Genomic DNA, 14,516 nt, shown 5'->3' on the forward strand with positions numbered 1-14,516 from the left:
AGAAATTAAAATTAGGTGAAGAAGCAAAGGATGTTACTTTCAAATTATCTCCACCTACATTTCAAGAAAACTTGAAGGAGATTGATTTTGGAACTAGCATGGCAAATTTTAAATCATTGAGATATGAGACTAGAAATGTGGAGGAAAGACAGCAAGTTGAAGACATGGTTATGTCTAAACTAGGTAAATGGAAATATTCACTAGACCAACTTGTACAATGAATTCCCAATGAACTGATGGAAAGAATCAAGCCAAGATGGGAACATGCCAGGAAAACTATAAAGGATATATATGAGCAGGCTCTGAAGGAACTCATGCCAAGTCTTAGTGACAAAGAAGTAAAAGAGTCCATGAAGAAGAATGAAGTAGAACTAACTTTTAAGTTTAACACCTACTTGATAATGGTTAATGGCATTACACATGTGGTGAGGAATGCCACTAATACATTGAAGAATATCTACAATCTTCATAAGTAGGGTGATTTTTTTGTTCATGTTAGTGATAAAGATGATGATGGTGAAGATGACAAGGAAGGAAAGGTCAATGATGATGATGAAGAAACAAATTATGACAATATAGATGATGAGGAACAAGAACAGGAAGCCACTGAGGAGAATCTCCCTAAGATTTAAAGCATTGAGGAAATAGACCCTGAAAGGATTGTAGTGGCAGTTATAGCCTCACTTCCTCACTCTTTGAGCAAAGCTTTAAATCCATCAAGCTTAGAGAAAGCTACTATCGAGTTGGTTATGAAAAAAATTGCAAATCTAAGCACTCAACCAATCTTTGTACCTATTAATCTTAGTACTTCATTGATTGAAGTGATCAACATTTCATCTACTAAGTAGTCAGTGCTTCCTCCTTCGTCAATTATGGCTACTCAACAAAAAGGTGTTTATTCAATTAGTACAATATCTACTTTTTCTGCTAGCCCTTTCATTTCCACCATTGTTATTATTCCAAGTATGCAAATAGTTAGTACAAAGAAAGTTGAGAGAAAGCCTCAACTAAGTACAAAATTTTATAGAAAAGGAAAAAATGAGGAAGAACACATTGATCTTGATGAGGATATAGTTATCCCAAATTGGGATATCTTTACTTTAAATCCTAATAAAATGCATACAGTAGGAGAGCTATTGCAAAAGAAAGCTAAGAAAAAGAGGCTTAGAGAGGAGAGAAATAGAAAAAATCAAGTGTTAGAAGATGCAAAGAGCATTCTTGCAGATGCACTCAGCACCAAGTTTGATACTTCTCAACCTATTTTTGCTCAATTAGAAAAAGTGGTTTAGAAATTAAATGAAGATTTGAATGGGTAGGAGAAATTGTTGCAAAGAGCAAAGAAAAAATTTGAAAACAAAGTATTGGAGCTAGTTGCACAAAAGATTGCAATATATCAAGTAGACTTGTCTACTATTCTTAGCTCATTGGAAACCTCTACCAAAAATGTCATTTCTCTATTTAGTAAACTATGTGATACATCTATATTTACATAGGAAATCAAAGATAAACTCTCTAAAATAGATGAAGATCTGAAGGCAAGTGCACACCAATTGTCACTTGACCTAAGCTATAGTTCTACTCATTACACAAAGATTAGATTCCTAACTGATATGCAAGAAGAATTACTAAGGGAAGAAGCCAAGATAAGGGCCACACTTGTAAATATACAAGACATGATTCTTCCAAACATCGATGCATTGTAGAAACATATTGCACATGTCAAAACTCGCATCCATGATAATAACTTCTCCATAGCTAATCACATGATGGAATTATCAATAGAACTTCAGATTGCATTGCATATAGGCAAGGTATTGCAAGAAAATTGGGACTAGACAATGTCACTAATTTTAAAGGTACATTCTTACTTCTTGTCACATTTTGGCATTACCTTATAGCATACACCTTTGCCATTTCTGTCACAAAGGGGGAGAATATGTGATGATGCAATAAAAGGGGAGACAATGAGAAGATGTATATAATGTGTAAAGTATATTATATATGTATGGGGGAGCATCATAATATTATACATATACATGTAGAGATATCTAGATAAACATCTCTTACAAAAGAAAATTCAAAATTTTCAAAAATAGAGTATGTTACTGAGTTGAAGATATGGGATGAAGAATAAAGATTGTTTTGAACTTTTTGAGGATTTAGTTTTGATTGATAAGTGTTTTGTCACTAATGAGAAAGGGAGATATTGTTGACATTACAATCAAGTTTGTTTATTAGTGACACACATAGTTAATTAGATGTTTAGTAGCTACGAAGCTTATAGTATAGTTAATAGTGTAATTTAGGCTCTACCAAGTTGCTTAGTAGCTACCACGTTCTAGGACCAATATTCAATTTGCATTGAGAAGTATCTACCAAGTTGGTGATTATCAGTGTAAACTAAGGTTCATAGTATTTTTCAAGTTTCTCATTATAAATCTAGTTCTCTAGTGTTTACTAAGTTCGTAGCTTTAGAGATTAAAATCTAGTGTTGACCAAGTTATACAGTGTCAACCAAGTGATTTAGTTTATACCAAGCTAACAACAATAGTGTTGACTGAGCTATGCAGTGTTAACAAGTGATTCAGTTTATATGTCAAGTTTTGTAGTGTTCACTAAGTGACTAGTGTAGACCAAGTTCAGACTACTTAGAAGTAATTAGTATGAACTAAGCTTCTATGTCTACCGATTGCATGATGATGCAAGGCATTGACAATGGTTTTCGAGTGTCAAAACCTCACCAAGTTTTTCTTTATAACCCAAGTACCTATTGTTGGGCTAACTTTGTGTATTTTGGTGAAACTTGTGTTGTAGCCGACTTTGATGAATTGTAAATTGGATTGGTATATATGTAATGTATTATATTACATTTGAATAATGATATGAATATAGAGGGATATGAATAAGAGTAGAAGTGTAAAGTAAAAAAGTTGCAAGCAATATGAGGAGCAAAAATGATTTATCTATCACAACAAGGTGATCATTACACTTCAAAAGAATATCATTCAACAAATCAAGTTACAGATCAAAGATCAACCACTGTTTCATCCTAATAGGTGGAATAGTTAAATCCTTTCACAAGGTAGACTTAACAGTCTTTTGTAAATCTCTTTACTGAATGCATACTTTACTCTATGTTTGTAAATCATTTTACAAGGTGGACCTAGTAGTCCTTATTGCTACTAATAGGGAAGATCATCAAAAGTGATCATTGTAAGCCTTAACAACCCAACTTTATATTGTAGTACTAAAGCTTGTGGGTATCATCCTCACCCTAGTTTTACTTTCTATTTGGAAGGTTTCTAGGTTACCATATTATGTATCAAAATGTTATGAATGTTTTGATGCTTTTTAGTTTTTCATGCATGCAATTAGATCATAATACACATGAAGGATTAATTGGTGAATTAATATTAAGTTTTATTAGTTAATGATTCATCCCTCCCCTCTCAGTAACTTATCCTATCTTATATTTCCAACACATTTACTGTTTCCAAATCTAATACTCCCACCATCATAATGTTCTAAATGTTCAAACTTAGATTTTTCACCAATAATGTGATGAATACAATTGCTATCTATTGTCCATGTTCATTTCTACTAACATGAGAAATAAGTGCCATCTTTTCATTTTTCTCATTATCATATTTATCCTTAATAAAATTAAACTACTTCTTCATTATCATCACTATCAGAATATTTAGCAATGTACCAAGATTTCTTACCTTTGTCTTTGTAGTCCTTGTAGTTTTTGAAGTCTTTCTTTCCTTTGAACATGTTCTTTCTTCTCTCAACTATATCTTCTTTGTTTGGACATCTTGCAACAATATGACCAACCTCTTCATATGAGAAACAAATCAATGGAACTTTGCCTTTAAATTTACCTTTCCCTTTTGGTAATTTGTTTGTGAGAAGGGCATTAATGACTTCAAGATCATTGTCTACGTCATCTTCTTCTTCACTATCAACCTATTTAGATTTTGAATTTCCTCACTTTCTACCAAGAGTTAGTTTGGCTTTGAATGTAGATTCAATGCTACTAGGATAAGGATCATAGTTATGAAAGTTGTCCAACATGAACCTTCCCACAAGTGCATCCAAGGCTATATCATTTTTTGGATTACATCTCATCTCTTGAATTTTTGAAACCCTAATTACACAAATATGGCAAATAGCTCTTAATACCTTGTTGACCACTATTTCATTATTTATTTTTGAAGGATTTAAGCAATACAAATCCACAAAAGTTGAAGAACACCTACATGCAAGAACCTATCACAAAGAATAAAAAGCAAAGAAGAGGCAAGGCTTTTCATCTATAAATATGAAAATTATATTATCAGACTAAAAGAATGAGAGATAATTACAAGAGGTCAATCCTTATAGAAGGAGATCAAAAAATCTAAAGGGAAACCCTAAGAATTAAATTACATTTAATAATTACTAATTATTTATTAAATGGAAATGAAAAGTGCATAAATGAAATATTAAGAAGGGAGTAAAGGTAATTTAATAAATTAAATTAAATTAAGGCTTTACTCTAACACCCCCCTTAATATGAGCAACAATCCAACTATAAACAATGTAGAAAGAGAAAGGAAACTATAGTGCAATGTTAAAAACAAACTTGGGTCCCACCAACAAGACCTCATGAGGTACCTAATCACAAACAAATATCTATGAAACAAAGAAATAGGGAAAACCACATGGGAAAAACCCTACTCCAAAAAGAGATAGGAAGATAAGAAGGAAGGAAGGACTCACCACTGAGGACCCCCAAGGATAACTTCCTTCACTCCAAGCATAGAACATAGCTAGAGATACCATGGGGATGTAAAATTTTTAGTGAAGATGTCTATAATTTTCTCAACAATGAAAATGTACTCCAAGCTCAGAGAGCCATCCTAAATCAGATGCTTAATGAAGTGCATATGAAGCTCAATGTGCTTAGTCCTATGATTCTCAATTGGGTTGTAGGAATTTGTATAGCACTCTAATTGTCACAACAAAGAAAGGTGGGAATATTAGGAGGAAATCCAAATGTTGCCATCATCTATCAAAGCCATAAAACCTCATGATGAGATAGTGCAGTTTCCCTAAACTCTACCTTTGTAGATGATAATGCATGAGCATGATGCTTCTTACAAGGCCATTTGATAGGACTAGAACCAAGATAGAAGACAAATTCTAAAGTAGACTTGTGATCATCAATATCACCAACCTAATCTAATTTTGTATAATAAACAACATGAGGATCCCCTAATGTATAGTGAATTCCATAATATGTAGCATCCCGAATGTACCTCAAGATACATTTAGAATCTTATTAATGACTCTCATGTGGATCATGGGATAACTGAGAAACAAGTCCAACTATAAAGGAAATATAAGGATGTGTATGTGTTTTAGGTACAATAAACTGCCCACAAGATGTTTGTATAAGGTGGAATCCACTATAGAAGTAGTGCAAGTGGTAGATAAAACAACACCTGACTGAAAAGGTGTGGGAGAAGGCTTGCAATCAAGCATGTTGAATCTATGAAGCATATCAAGAGCATACTTATTTTGGAGTATGGCTATCCCATCTAAAGACTGAACAACCTATAGGCCCAAAAAATAGTGTAGAAGTCCAAGATCTATCATCTCAAATTGCTCTCTCAATTCTCATTGAACACTCTATATCATGGAGGATCAACTACCTATAATGATGAGATCATCTACATAAAGAACAAGTATCAATAAGTTAGCCTCATGATGCTAAATGTAAACTATAAGATTGGAATGACACTAAGTGAACTATGAAGCAAGCAAGAAGGAATTCATATTCTTATACCAAGCCCAAGGGCTTCATTGAGATTGTTTAAAGACCTTTGAATATTGCACACCAATGAAGATTCCTACACAAAACCATGAGGCTACTCTGTATAGATCTCCTCATGATGGTCTCCATGCAAAAAGGCTCTCTTCACATCCATCTAAAAAACATTCCATTCCTTTCAAGTTGCAAGAGAGGATATGAAGAAAATAGAATTCATCTTGGCAATAAGACCAAAGGTCTCAGAATAAATAAATACCATCAAACTATCAAAAGCCCTTTGCAACAAGATGTTCCTTGTACCTTTCAATAGAACCATGTATAGCATACTTGGTATAGTACATCAACTGGCACTAAACCAACTTTCTTTCTTTCAAAAGAGGACAAATATGCCATGTGTGGTTCTTCATCAAAGAAGATTACTCCTTATCATTATCCCTATCCCACTCTAAGTGTCTTGTCTCCTATGAAAAACTCTATGCATCATCTAAAATGGCATGACTCAATAGTCTAGTACTAGAAGTCTAAGAATGAGTGTGATAAGAATCTATAGGATCAACTATCATAACTCATGTTGCATCAACAGTACCATGAGTCCACTTGGAAACTCTCTAAAAAACTAGTGGAGGTGGTGAAGGGGGTCAATATAAAGATCTTCCTCAGAGGATGTATAGTATTGTGGAGGAGTAGAGGAATTACTAGGTAGTGAGGGAGAAGTTGGTCATGAATGCTTCATTTGAGGATAAAACTCATCAAACTAAACATGTCTCCAAAATAAGACATCTTTGGAATCAAGTTCAAACAACTTGTATGCCTTCACATCCTCATAGTAGCCAACACAGATGAGTGGTTGAAAAATCCTCTCCATGGCTTTCCACTAAACATTTGGAATAAATGCCCAAGCCTCACTACCAAAAATGTAGAAAGTAGGAATATTTGTCTTCACATGAGTCCAACACTCCTCAAGAGTCAAGTGTCATATTACCTTGTGAGGCATCTAATTCTAAAACTAATTGGCACAACTGATAGCCTCAACCCAAAATAAAGAACACATAGCTCAAGACTCTATCATACAATTGGCCATCTCTCATAGTCTCATGTTCTTTCTCTCTACAACCCCATTTTCTTGAGGGATATGGGGAACTATGACCTGATGTTGTAAAAGAAAAAATCTTTGAAAGACTAATTCACATATCCTCCTCATTTTCAATTTTTATATCCCTGATAGAAAGACCAAGCTACTTCTCCAGCAATGTCTTAAAGATTCAAAATGAATCAAAGACATTACACTTGTACTTCAAAAAGTATACCCATGTGCATCCAGAGATGTCATCTATGAGGGTAAGCACATATTGAGCACCTAAAAAAGATGGAATGGAGAATGACATAAGATCATTTATATCAACTCCAATGGTGCCTTAGCACGCGTGGATCTACCTGATAGAAATGGATCTCTGTGATGTTTTCCAAGTGCACAACCTTGACAAACATTTTCAGTACAAGAGATCTGAGGTAGCTCAATTAGTAGCTCTTATGTACTCATCATTTTTTTAGATATCTATAGTTGACATGGCCAAAACACTCATGCCAAATCTTTCTCACTATGTTTTCATAAGCAATAAGAGAAACACCTATAGAATCAAAGCTCTTAAAGCCATCATATTGATATAAGTGAGACTATAGATCAACACTCCTAGTAGCAACAACCAAGTCAAGATCATGGAGGTCTCAAATAATTACATCATGTGGTGAGAATTCAACTATATTTCTAGAGCCAAAATGACAAATTTGAAATATAGATAGGAGGTTCATAGAAATGGTTGGAACCAATAGAACATCCTATAGTGAACCACCCTCTAAAGAGATAGTTCCTTAACCTTTGACTGAAAGTTGTGTAGAATCACCAACTGCAATCTATGTAGTAACACTTTGAGTGAGTGAGGTAACCAAATCAAGTAAGTGTGTCATACGGTGTGAAGCACAAGAATGGAGAATCTAGGAAGTTGTAGAAGACAATGCTCATTTAGAAAGATCATGTCATTTCTCTAAGGGAGGAGGTGGTGGGTTTGGAGAAGAAATATTGTGTTGTTGCATGGCCTCCTCTAAAGCCTCAAGATGTTTCCCAAACCTTAAAACTAGATGTCCTTTCTTACTAAAAAAACTACAATGATCACCTATGTACTTCTTAGTCTTAGAGCAAGACTCACAAGACTTGGTAGATTTACCCTTTGGAGAGGATTTTTAAGCATCTAGTTTAGGAGTAAGCTTGGAGGAACTCTCACTACCTATTGAATCTATCTTGGGCTTCAATTTCTTCTTTGGCTTCCCTGTAGATGTTTAAGCAAAAAATGCATGTGTTTTTGAACTAGTGATAATATCCAACTGTGTAAGCTTGGACTACTCTCTGGTCAATCAATCTCAAAAGACCTCAAAAGTGGGCATGATAAATCTAGGACCCAAGGCATCCATAGTGGAATGGAAGGTAGAAGACAAAATTTGAAAGTTTCCTCAAAACTTTGATAAAATCAAATAGATGCACTCATTATCTATCTTCCCTTTCCTACATCCCTATAACAAATTTCTCTATTTTTTGAACCTCATAAGAAAGTCCTCAATAGAGGTGAAAGAATCTTGTACTAGAGAAGTAAGATCTACCTCAATCTGAAGTGCACTGAACTTGTTGATGTAAACCAAACAAGTCATTGAACTTGTCCCGTGACATTTCTTGAGGAGTGAAACACTCATCAAGATGAAACTGTAAGCTACTTAAAACACTTGAAATCATAACCATGGCTTCATTTATCTTATTCCTATGCTAAAAAGTATGATATTGACTCTAAAATACTAGTTGCACTATATCTAAACAACACCACAAACCCTTTGAATGAACAAGCCAATGCGTATGAGATTTCTAGTTGTGATGGTTGTGGGTTTAGAATTACTAAACAAGAAGAGCTCTCAACCATTTTTTAAAGAAAGGGTTTGGAAGTATTCTTATATGTTGATATTATAATAGAAAATAATGAAAAAATGCAACCCACAATGCAAAAACTTGAACCCTAGCTTGTAGAAGGAATGCCTATACAAAAATAGAGAAAAAAATTAGTTGTGTACCGCAAATACCTAGTATAAAATACTAGTGAAATGATAAAGAATCTTAAAACTACTTGAGAAGATCTTTTTGACACTTTTTTAGATTGAAAAATGGAGCTATAATGAGCAAGTTACACCTCCAAAAATATTGAAGAGATCATCTAACTTTGAGAAAATAATAGAAACTAAAATGGGGAAAACATTCAAAAAATACCTACACAATTATCTTCGTCTCTGAATCAGCTTTTTTTCACTTCTTCTAGATTGAGAAAATGACCCTGAATGCCCAAGTTAGAGCGAAAAGATCACTAAGGCCTTCGTAAAGAAAAAAAAAATTGCAAACCCTTTGACAAAATTGAGCAAGGGCTAAAGTTAAGCCTCTCCCCAATGTGACCACAAGCGGGCAGGCCAGGCGGAGTCGGGCTCTAGTGACTCTACCAATAGAGGTAGCATCCAACTGGTAGAGGAGGCAGAGTTGATGTCCAAGTGGTGGTAGTAAAAATTGGTGGTGCACGAGCTACATGACTAAGTGGTGGCCACTCCACCCTCACCAATGGATAATTGGTGGTATAGTGTTTTTAACACTACACACATTTTTTAAATGCTTTTATTTTATTTTTTTTTATTATAAATAAAATCACAATTGAAATGCATGTAGGGGGTCGTATAGCCCTAGTAGGCAAAAAAAATCCTTAGATTTATCTAGTAGCCAAAATTGATAAATTTTATATGAAAATGGGAGTTTTGGTGCCTTCTGAATCCAACTATAAGGTTTGTTTGTCCTCAAAATGTTCCAAAAATTAGAAACCCCTGATTTTCACAAAAAACACCCAAAAAATACCAAATTTTTCCTATCAAACCCTCATTCTTCTTTTTCTCCAAATACTAAAAAAGCTATAGTGGATCTGGCTCTAATACCATGAAGGATTTGAGTAATACAAATGTACAAAACCTTAAGAATGCCAATTACAAATTATATTATCAGACTAATAGAATGAGAGATAATTTCAAAAGATCAATCCTTATAGAAGGAGATCGAAAAACCTAAAATGGAAACCCTAAGAGGTAAATGATATTTAATAATTACGAATTAATTATTAAATGGAAATAAAAAGTAAATAAAGTGAAATCTTATGAAGGGAGTAAAGGTAATTTATTAAATTAAATTAAATTTACACTTTAACAATTTTTCCTCCTCCTGCTCTGATTGCACTCATACTTTCTTTGATTCTTTCATTGTACTAGATAATATTTTCACCTACTTTCATTTTTATTTGATCAAACTTGCCTCTTAAACTTTTTACCTTAGCTCTTTGCACATTTTTATCACCTCTATAAATGTTCTGCAGTTTTTCCCACATGTCAAATGCAATATTCTTTAAGTTCATCAAATTTAGAATAGTTGAGGAAGATATGTCAATCATAATTGTATTATGATCTTTTGCCTCCATCTATTCCACAACCATAGGTTTAGGTGGTGAAACATATCTATTTTATAAGTAAAACATACCAGTGTCTTTAATTCTTGATAGTTGTAGCTTTATCAATTCTTGTCATGCTAAAAAAGTTTTCTCTATTAAGCTTGGGAATATCCCTTCTATATGACATCTTGATCTTTAACTTAAGTCTTTTAAACCTTTCCTGGAAGCACTAAATTCTCTGATACTAATTGCTGGAAATGAAGGAGTAATTGAGAGAGGAGGGGTGAATTAGTTACCACAAAACAATTTCTAGTACTTAGATGCAATCCTTTATCCAACTCGGTTAAAACTATGTTCTTACTATAACACAGTTAATAAAGTAGTCTTATGATTGTTAATCTATTTTAACCTTTAATAATTTAGTTGTAGAAACATAAAGCATAAGAAAAAATAACATGAGCATAGATGACACCAAGATTTAACATTGAAACCCAATTTGGGAAAACCACCATGCAAATAGTTACAATATTTTTCACTCTTCTAAAGTGATCCATGTTAGGAGCCAACCATATTAAAGGTTATAATACATATTGTTAGGTATGCACTTGTTAGAGGATTTAGTTCACCCTATTATGAGTGTTCTAGCTAGAGGTCTTCAAACACTTCAATCTTGAAATGTCACCTTGTTAGAGGATTTATAATATGACTATTAAGTCAACTCTATTAGGAGATTTCTTCACTGCTACAATGGTTAGAAGGTAGCCATAATTTGACCTGATTTATGAAGCAACTTCTTTTGTAGATTTAGATCATTATTTTGGCTTAACCTTTGAATCCTTGATGATCATAATATTTTTCGTTTCTTATCTTCCACACTTTCCTACTCTTCCCTTTTTATTTGACCACATACTCATCTTGTTTCACACACTCCACTTCTTGACCCTTCTTATATATCATAAGCTTTTCCAAGAAATCTTGAATACCATTTCAAATAATCTTTAAACATCCAACTTCTTGGCCTTACTTAGTCAATTAATTAACAAGTGTAATATATTGATACTTGATTAATATTGGGATTAACCACTCGGTTAACACTATCAGTGCAAGATCCCTTTGATTCCCGACTACTTGATTAACACTATGATTTCTTCATTTCCTAATTGGACTTGGTTACCACTAAAGTTCCTTCATTTTTCCAACTATAGTCAACTAATATTATCATTCCTATATTTCTCAACTATGCTCAGTTAATAGACACATTTGTGTAATATCAATGACAATATACAATTTGAAGAATTTTTTCCAATAGACATGACATATTTTTCACCATTAGAGTACTTATTATTTTTCTTGTTGAGTTTTTGATTGAGAAATTTGATGTCAACTTCACTCATGTTGACACTGTATTCACTGAGTGGAGACATTACCAATTCGATAATGTTTAGGTATTAAGAAAGAGCATAATCATTCTACAATGTAGGAATTTCACTAGATGTAGAATCTAAATTCTACTTCATCAGCTCAGGATGGATGAGTGGAAGAGAAGTGACTGGTTCAAGTATGTTCATAGTATAGTAATTAAAATCCTATGCAAGTAAGTTGGGACTTGATGCAATCATATCCAAATGTGTATTTTAATCATTAGGACCCCTAAGAAAATTAGTAAAAGACAAGTTGATAGTAGTGGAGTTAAACCCACCATACATGACCATAGACTGTGCCCCTATTTTGAGTTGGTTTTCATAGGTGTGAACCATATCTATATCTTTATCATAGGTTGCATCATATAGTGAATCAAAATTGTACTCATGAGAATTGGTTTTGCAAGAAGGAAGATTGAATTATTCTCTAGCTATCATGGGTATCCATTCACCACTATTAGTATCGTCTTGGTTTTTTTCAACTTCCTCAACATTGCGGGGATGGCTAGACTTGCCTTGTTCTTCTTTAAAAGAGGTACTATAAGCTTCAACACTATTGGCATGTGGTACAAAGTCATTAGGCTCTACAAGGAGTATTACAAGATCAAGTGTAATATCATAAGTAAAATTATACTCATCATCATCAAAGATGTTCTTTGTATCATTAGGTTTAAATGATCTTTCTAGTTTTGAAGAATGCTTAGGTTCTAGTACAAATTTGTCTATCCCTAAGTGAAAGGGGGTTTTCTTGAAACCTAAACCTTTTGTGTCATGAGATCATCCAGAATTAGCTTAATAGGATCAACCAATCCTTTATTATTTGGTTTGAGACCTTTTCCATACCTTTCAAGGGTTATCTCACAATTCTAAGTTTTAGGCTTGAATGTGTATTCTCCCTTGTAGATTGAGGTTGTAAAAGCCCCATTTTAATCTTCATCTTCTAAAGGTACCATGGCCTATATAAAAGAGCCATCATAAAGAGTTTTGGGTGCCATTATAGAAGTTTTCTTATCTTTAGAAAGTCTACCATAGAGACAATTGTAGAGATTTTTAAGATAACACATGTTTTATTTTGTATTTTCCCATACCAACATGTATTAGCTCAAGGGTTTTCTCCAAGTCTTTCAATTTTTCATCAAATTATTCAGTGGACTCTCAAGTTGTTGGAACAAAACTATCAGCAAACTTACTGAGCATATTGCAAGTATAACTAGTATTGGTAGGTATTGTTACCTCTATACCCTAGAATGGAAATCTTATGCACTAGTGATAAGTTGAAGGTATCACCTACATCTCATGGATTCACATCCATCCCAATAGTATATTGTATGAAAAAGGTATGTCAAGTACTTGACATATCACATCTCATTATATAGGTCCCATTCTAACAAGTATGTAACAAGACCCTTGGATTTTCTTTATTCTTCATCATATGATTTAATGGTGATTCTTTTGAGAGGATCGATGGATTCATCATAATAGCCCAATTGTGTTAGAAAACTAGTGGAATAGATGTTAAGACCAACGCCATTATATATAAGCACATGACAGTCACATTTTTGACCAATCATAACTTCAATGTGCAAAGGTTGATTATGTGGATGAATAAAGGAGTGATCATCCTCTTTAGTGAAGGATAGATAGCATGGTGAAGTCAAGTGTCCCACCATGGATTGAAACTGGTCAAGATCAAGATCCTTAGGTACACTAGCTTTAATGAGAGCTTTGTCAAGATTCTTCCTATGAGAAGGCAAGATTTTTAGTAGTTCAAAAATGGTGATTTAGGCATTGGTTCATTGCAACTATTTAAGAATATTGTAATTGGCAATAGCCTACTTTGTGCCTTTGTTGGTGGCACCAGTTATAGTTTTGTCCATGGGTTTTTTAGGATCAAACATAGAAGGTGCAAGACCTTTGAGGACAATCTTAGAATGAGGTCAAGTGACAAAATTTGTGTGGAATTGGGATTGTTCTTGTCTAGGGTTAGAAGCCTTAGTTCCTCCTAGGAAAAAATTGAGTTTTTGGCTTCAAACTATCTCCTTTTCCTTTTGTTGTGACTACATCATAGTATTCAACCTCCATGGGTTCAAGCATGTTGATCACATTATCATCAATAGTATAGTTAACCTTAACATTATTCTTTGATTTAGATGACTCACCCTTTTCATAAGGAGGAAATAGTTCTTTGAATGATTTATGATCCTAGTTTTTGTTATGTCCTACAAATACATCACCATTATCAATCAAATATTGGATCTTATGTCTCAGTTGGATGCAGTTATGTATCTTATGAACTTTGTTATGGTGATAATCACATTACACATATTTGTTCCACCAATTAGGTCTTGGATGTTGATCATATGGACATGAGTTTTCCAATTTAGTAATAATCTAATTTTGGAGGAGTGTCTTATGTTAGAGAAAAAGGTTAATTTAATTTCATTAATTAGAGTACCTTTTGTCCCTTCTTAAGATTTTTCTTTATGCACCCTTTGCATTCTCTATTTAATAATTAATTATTAATTATTAAATAGTTTTACCTTTTAGGTTACCCTTTGTAACTTTTTAGATTACCCTTTCAGGTTTTGATCTCATTTTTATTAGGATTGATCTTTTGTAATAATGTACATCTTTTTCATTTCTGAGAATACAAATTGTGTATTTTCATAGAAAACTGTCACCTCTTCTTTTCTTTTTCTTCTCTGTGATAGGCTTTTACATGCAAGTATTTGAGGGCTTTATGGATTTGTATTGCATATTTTCTCA

This window comes from Cupressus sempervirens, chromosome 2 (genome assembly GCF_028749045.1).
Source record: "Cupressus sempervirens isolate cs-2001-9-10 chromosome 2, ASM2874904v1, whole genome shotgun sequence".
In the NCBI taxonomy this organism is placed as follows: Eukaryota; Viridiplantae; Streptophyta; class Pinopsida; order Cupressales; family Cupressaceae; genus Cupressus; species Cupressus sempervirens.